Source organism: Pelobates fuscus, chromosome 10, assembly GCF_036172605.1.
Source record: "Pelobates fuscus isolate aPelFus1 chromosome 10, aPelFus1.pri, whole genome shotgun sequence".
NCBI classification, from domain to species: domain Eukaryota; kingdom Metazoa; phylum Chordata; class Amphibia; order Anura; family Pelobatidae; genus Pelobates; species Pelobates fuscus.
In genome coordinates, this window is record NC_086326.1 from 40571565 (window position 1) to 40578945 (window position 7381).

Sequence of the window (7381 nt, forward strand, 5' to 3'; positions counted from 1 at the left end):
ATGGGCCTACCGCACAATCGGTATACCCCTAGTGGGTCCGCCGGTCGTCTTACCTCCTCGTTCCTGAACCTGAGTTCACACTCATCGACGGGGACACCCCAGCACTTCTTACGTAGAGGCCGATGATCTCCTGGACAACAGATCAGTGGCGCCGAGACGAAGGGAGGTCCACGCAGAAGTTCAGGGGTGCAGCCGTAGAGAACGTGGGCAAAGATAGACCGTCTCACGCCTCTGCCTCTCAGCTACCGTTGAACGATGAGCTTCCCGGCCAATGCACCAAATGATACCGGAGAAACTGACGGAAGCCAAGCACAGAGAGATGGACACAGGTTTCTTCAGGAAGGAAGAGATTCTTTATTCGGTTCACCGATCGGGACTCAGAGGGACTAATGTCACCAAAATACAGCACGTTCTGAGCCCCGGACAATAGTGCAGGCTCCTTATATAGGCACATAACTCCTCCCATATTAAGCTCCACCCGCACATTCTCTTGACCAATCAATACAAATAGGAATTAACTTCCTGCTTGACCGCATGGCTTGTCCAGCACAATGGAGGAGGGGAATACTACATCCTGTATTCTTGCACATGCTCCGTACACTACTGATCGTATCTTGCCTCGTGCAACCAACTGATCGATACGTCAGCATATGCACGTACACATGCCACGTGGTAATCTCGGCCTACTAAATTTATTTTTACCGAGATTCCACCACACTACCATAGGCATTTAAATACCGCAAAACATAGGCGTTGATAATGGGCCACAAATGATTTCAGACAGCTAGAAAATGTACCAAAAATCCCCTAATAAGCTACAGGTTTTGCTTTATATTCTGTCACACGTTAACATATATCTCAACAAAGGCATTTAGATAACGCAAAACATAGCGTGCCATATATTTTTGTTTTATAGGGGTTTCAGTAATGCTCCTCTTTTATTTTTTGTCTTGAAATTGGATAATGTGTTATATTTATTATTTTTACACCGGTATGTTCCTTTATTTATATATATATATATATTTTTTTTCTGGGGTTCTAATTACACACCATATAATTTTATTTAGTGATTTTGATAACAAGCCATACATTGTGTTTCACACCATATTTAATCTCAGTTATAGGGCAAGTTGCCAACATGTGAAGTTTGATGATTTGCTCTCTTTAAATAGAACAAGGGGTTGTTTATAAATCTCTCGGTTTGTTAGATCCACGTAAATTGATGGGACTCTGGGCTTCTGATAACTGGATCTGAGTCTTACTTTATTTAAGGGGTGGGGAGCATTGGATTATATAGAGAATACAAACTTAGTCACTAGGTGAGTTTCCCTCACTTCACAATAAACTGTTTGTTTCTTTTTGTCAATAAAGATAAATTGCTGAAAAAAATGGCGGACAAAAAAAAAACGCCCTCGTCCAGCAATAAGTGGGAGTCCCCCTACGTGCCGCTGGAGGCGCGATATGCCGTCATCGCGTCAGAATCTGCCGTCGCCATCTTAGATTTGGGCGACGTTTTGATATCGACGTTTAAGCTCGATGTGTTCCTTCATAGTGAATTGGGTTCAGCCGCAAAATATAGAATGAGAGTCAAGAGGTGCTCATTGCACCACCAAAGTCTTATACAACGCGACCGAAGAGTCGGGGTGTGCCAACAGTACACATGGCGACCAGAGGCGCGAACGCGCGAAAGGAAGTCCTAGGAGCGAGCGGCTTGTGAACGCGCGGCTTGTGAACGCGCTTCCCCCGCGGGGACCGGAAGCGGAAGCGGTCCGAAGATCTGAGGAACCGGAGGCTGAGTGGGAGCGAGGTAATAACGTGTGAGGTGATTGAACCCCAATATGTGAGTGTACCCTGAGTAGAGGTGACTCAGGGAGTGAGGAAGCCCAGCTTCGCTCTCCTTAACTCACAATACCCACTCACACTCATTCACAGTGATACTCGGGTGTGTGAGTGAAGGGTATGTGCTGCTCCTGGGACTCATTATCACAATATCCTGTGATATTCTACATAGCTCTCCATAATGGGAGGGATAGCCTGGATTTATGTTCATAATGTGTCTAATTATATACTATATCAGTATACAGTGCTTATAATGTGTCCAATTAGATCATATATCAGTATACAGTGCTTATAATGTGTCTAATTAGATCATATATCAGTATACAGTGCGTATAATGTGTCTAATTAGATCCTATATCAGTATACAGTGCTTATGTGTCTAATTCTATACAGTATCAGGAATACCTCCTCCTAATACAGTGCTTATAATGTGTCTAATTCTATACCGTATCAGGAATACCTCCTCCTAATACAGTGCTTATAATGTGTCTAATTATATCCTATATCAGGAATACCCCCTCCTGATATAGTGCTTATAATGTGTCTAATTATATCCTATATCAGGAATACCCCCTCCTGATATAGTGCTTATAATGTGTCCAATTATATACTATATCAGGAATACCTCCTCCTAATACAGTGCTTATGTGTGTAATTAGATCCTATATCAGTATACAGTGCTTATAATGTGTCTAATTATATACAGTATCAGGAATACCCCCTCCTAATACAGTGCTTATAATGTGTCCAATTATATCCTGTATCAGGAATACCCCCTCCTGATATAGTGCTTATAATGTGTCCAATTATATACTGTATCAGGAATACCTCCTCCTAATACAGTGCTTATAATGTGTCTAATTATATCCTATATCAGGAATACCTCCTCCTAATATAGTGCTTATAATGTGTGTAATTAGATCCTATATCAGTATACAGTGCTTATAATGTGTGGGTATATCCTATATCAGGAATACCCCCTCCTGATATAGTGCTTATAATGTTCCCAATTATATACTGTATCAGGAATACCTCCTCCTAATACAGTGCTTATAATGTGTGTAATTAGATCCTATATCAGTATACAGTGCTTATAATGTGTCTAATTATATACAGTATCAGGAATACCCCCTCCTAATACAGTGCTTATAATGTGTCCAATTATATCCTGTATCAGGAATACCCCCTCCTAATATAGTGCTTATGTGTCCAATTATATACTGTATCAGGAATACTTCCTCCTAATACAGTGCTTATAATGTGTGAGTATATACTGTATCAGGAATACCCCCTCCTAATATAGTGCTTAGAATGTGTCTAATTATATACTATATCAGGTATGTCTCCTCCTAATACAGTGCTTATAATGTGTGGGTATATATACTATATCAGGAATACCTCCAACTAATACAGTGCTTATAATGTGTGAGTATATACTGTATCAGGAATACCTCCTCCTAATACAGTGCTTATAATGTGTCTAATTATATACTGTATCAGGAATACCCCCTCCTAATATAGTTCTTAGAATGTGTCTATATACTGTATCAGGTATGTCTCCTCCTAATACAGTGCTTATAATGTGTGAGTATATACTGTATCAGGAATACCTCCAACTAATACAGTGCTTATAATGTGTGGGTATATACTATATCAGAAATACCTCCAACTAATACAGTGCTTATAATGTGTGGGTATATACTATATCAGGAATACCTCCATCTAATACAGTGCTTATAATGTGTGAGTATATACTGTATCAGGAATACCTCCTCCGAATACAATGCTTATAATGTGTCTAATTATATACTGTATCAGGAATACCCCCTCCTAATATAGTGCTTAGAATGTGTCTAATTATATACTGTATCAGGTATGTCTCCTCCTAATACAGTGCTTATAATGTGTGGGTATATACTATATCAGGAATACCTCCAACTAATAAAGTGCTTATAATGTGTGGGTATATATACTATAACAGGAATACCTCCTCCTAATATAGTGCTTATAATGTGTCTATACATATATACTATATCAGGTATGTCTCCTCCTAACATAGTGCTTATAATGTGTGGGTATATACTATATCAGGTATGTCTCTTCCTAATATAGTGTTTAGAATGTGTGGGTATATACTATATCAGGAATACCTCTTCTTAACATGTATCAGTGTACTGTATGGTTGCTGAGCAGTACATAAACTTCATGCGTAAAAAATATGAATTTATGGTCATTGTTGCAACACTGTTTACAGATAGAAGTCTTGTGTTTTTAAATACTAATTGGCTGCAATCAAAATAAAATAAAACGCTAATATGAGAAATTTCCTGAATATAATGTCTCTCACTGTGAAACATGTATACTCTAATAGGAATCTAGCTCCTTAATGTTCCTTGATATGTGGATATGAACTATAAACTGCCAGTTGTTCCACACTTTGTTAAACATAGATATGTCATATATTTCTTTGTAGCATTAGACATTTACATGGTTATGATATATATGAACATAATATGAGTACCGTTCTAGGAGTTTTTAATGTTCTCACTCATAGCTATACGGTACTGTGTAAATCAGGTTTTTTTTATAATTTTGGGGGGAAAAAAAACTTACATTTTCATAGAAACATAGGTTTATTTTGAAAAGTACAGTATAACCCCCTCCAGCACCCCCATCTACTAAACCCCAGTTCACGCCCCCCCTCACCCCCATAAACTAAATCCCAGCACCCCCCTCTAGTCAACAAGCAGACTATACTCACATTGCCGCTGCCAGTATGCGACTCCGCAGTCCGGCCTTTGGTATACCCCAAATGGCTCCATCCACACCCTGTGCCAAAGCGGATCCTCCCGCTACTTCTTGAAACTCTGTGAAGGTGGAGCACGTTGAAGTCACATTCGAATATGATGTGGCATTGCGTGCCTCCATGCACCTCCACTGTCCAGCCACGGCCGTGCACACACTCACTGACCGAGACACACACACACACTCACTGACCGAGACACACACACACACTCACTGACCGAGACACACACACACACTCACTGACCGAGACACACACACACACTCACTGACCGAGACACACACACACACACACTCACTGACCGAGACACACACACACACACACTCACTGACCGAGACACACACACACACACACTCACTGACCGAGACACACACACACACACACTCACTGACCGAGACACACACACACACACACTCACTGACCGAGACACACACACACACACACACTCACTGACCGAGACACACACACACACTCACTGACCGAGACACACACACACACTCACTGACCGACACACACACACACTCACTGACCGACACACACACACTCACTGACCGACACACACACACACTCACTGACCGAGACACACACACACACACACACTCACTGACCGACACACACACTCACTGACCGACACACACACTCACTGACCGACACACACACACACTCACTGACCGACACACACACACACTCACTGACCGACACACACACACACTCACTGACCGACACACACACACACTCACTGACTGACACACACACACACTCACTGACTGACACACACACACACTCACTGACCGACACACACACTCTCTCACTGACCGACACACACACACACACACTCCCTGACCGACACACACACACACTCACTGGCCGACACACACACACACACACTCACTGACCGACACACACACACACACACTCCCTGACCGACACACACACTCTCTCACTGACCGACACACACACACACTCACTGACTGACACACACACACACTCACTGACTGACACACACACACACTCACTGACTGACACACACACACACTCACTGACCGACACACACACTCTCTCACTGACCGACACACACACACACACACTCCCTGACCGACACACACACACACTCCCTGACCGACACACACACACACTCACTGGCTGACACACACACACACTCTCTCACTGACCGACACACACACACACACACTCCCTGACCGACACACACACACACTCCCTGACCGACACACACACACACTCACTGGCCGACACACACACACACACACTCACTGACCGACACACACACACACACACTCACTGACCGACACACACACACACTCACTGACCGACACACACACACACACACTCACTGACCGACACACACACACACACACTCACTGACCGACACACACACACACTCACTGACCGACACACACACACACTCACTGACCGACACACACACACACTCACTGACCGACACACACACACACTCACTGACCGACACACACACACACTCACTGACCGACACACACACACACTCACTGACCGACACACACACACACTCACTGACCGACACACACACACACTCACTGACCGACACACACACACACTCACTGACCGACACACACACACACTCTCACTCATAGCTATACGGTACTGTGTAAATCAGGTTTTTTTTATAATTTTGGGGGGGAAAAAAACTTACATTTTCATAGAAACATAGGTTTATTTTGAAAAGTACAGTATAACCCCCTCCAGCACCCCCATCTACTAAACCCCAGTTCACGCCCCCCCTCACCCCCATAAACTAAATCCCAGCACCCCCCTCTAGTCAACAAGCAGACTATACTCACATTGCCGCTGCCAGTATGCGACTCCGCAGTCCGGCCTTTGGTATACCCCAAATGGCTCCATCCACACCCTGTGCCAAAGCGGATCCTCCCGCTACTTCTTGAAACTCTGTGAAGGTGGAGCACGTTGAAGTCACATTCGAATATGATGTGGCATTGCGTGCCTCCATGCACCTCCACTGTCCAGCCACGGCCGTGCACACACTCACTGACCGAGACACACACACACACTCACTGACCGAGACACACACACACACTCACTGACCGAGACACACACACACACTCACTGACCGAGACACACACACACACTCACTGACCGAGACACACACACACACACACTCACTGACCGAGACACACACACACACACACACTCACTGACCGAGACACACACACACACACACTCACTGACCGAGACACACACACACACACACTCACTGACCGAGACACACACACACACACACTCACTGACCGAGACACACACACACACTCACTGACCGAGACACACACACACACTCACTGACCGACACACACACACACTCACTGACCGACACACACACACTCACTGACCGACACACACACACACTCACTGACCGAGACACACACACACACTCACTGACCGACACACACACTCACTGACCGACACACACACTCACTGACCGACACACACACTCACTGACCGACACACACACACACTCACTGACCGACACACACACACACTCACTGACCGACACACACACACACTCACTGACCGACACACACACACACTCACTGACTGACACACACACACACTCACTGACTGACACACACACACACTCACTGACCGACACACACACTCTCTCACTGACCGACACACACACACACACACTCCCTGACCGACACACACACACACTCCCTGACCGACACACAC

At 44.5% G+C, this 7381-nt stretch overlaps 1 protein-coding gene across 2 annotated transcripts in view; it reads left to right on the top strand.

Annotated features, from left to right (window-relative positions):
* The first annotated feature begins 1742 nt into the window (after window positions 1–1742).
* ZNF384 (zinc finger protein 384) overlaps window positions 1743–7381 on the top strand; it is a 33543-nt gene continuing 27904 nt past the window's right edge. For both annotated transcript variants that reach the window (XM_063435198.1, XM_063435199.1), the window contains exon 1: window positions 1743–1807. The gene's annotated coding sequence lies outside the window, so the exon portion shown is untranslated. The remainder of the gene's footprint in view (window positions 1808–7381) is intronic.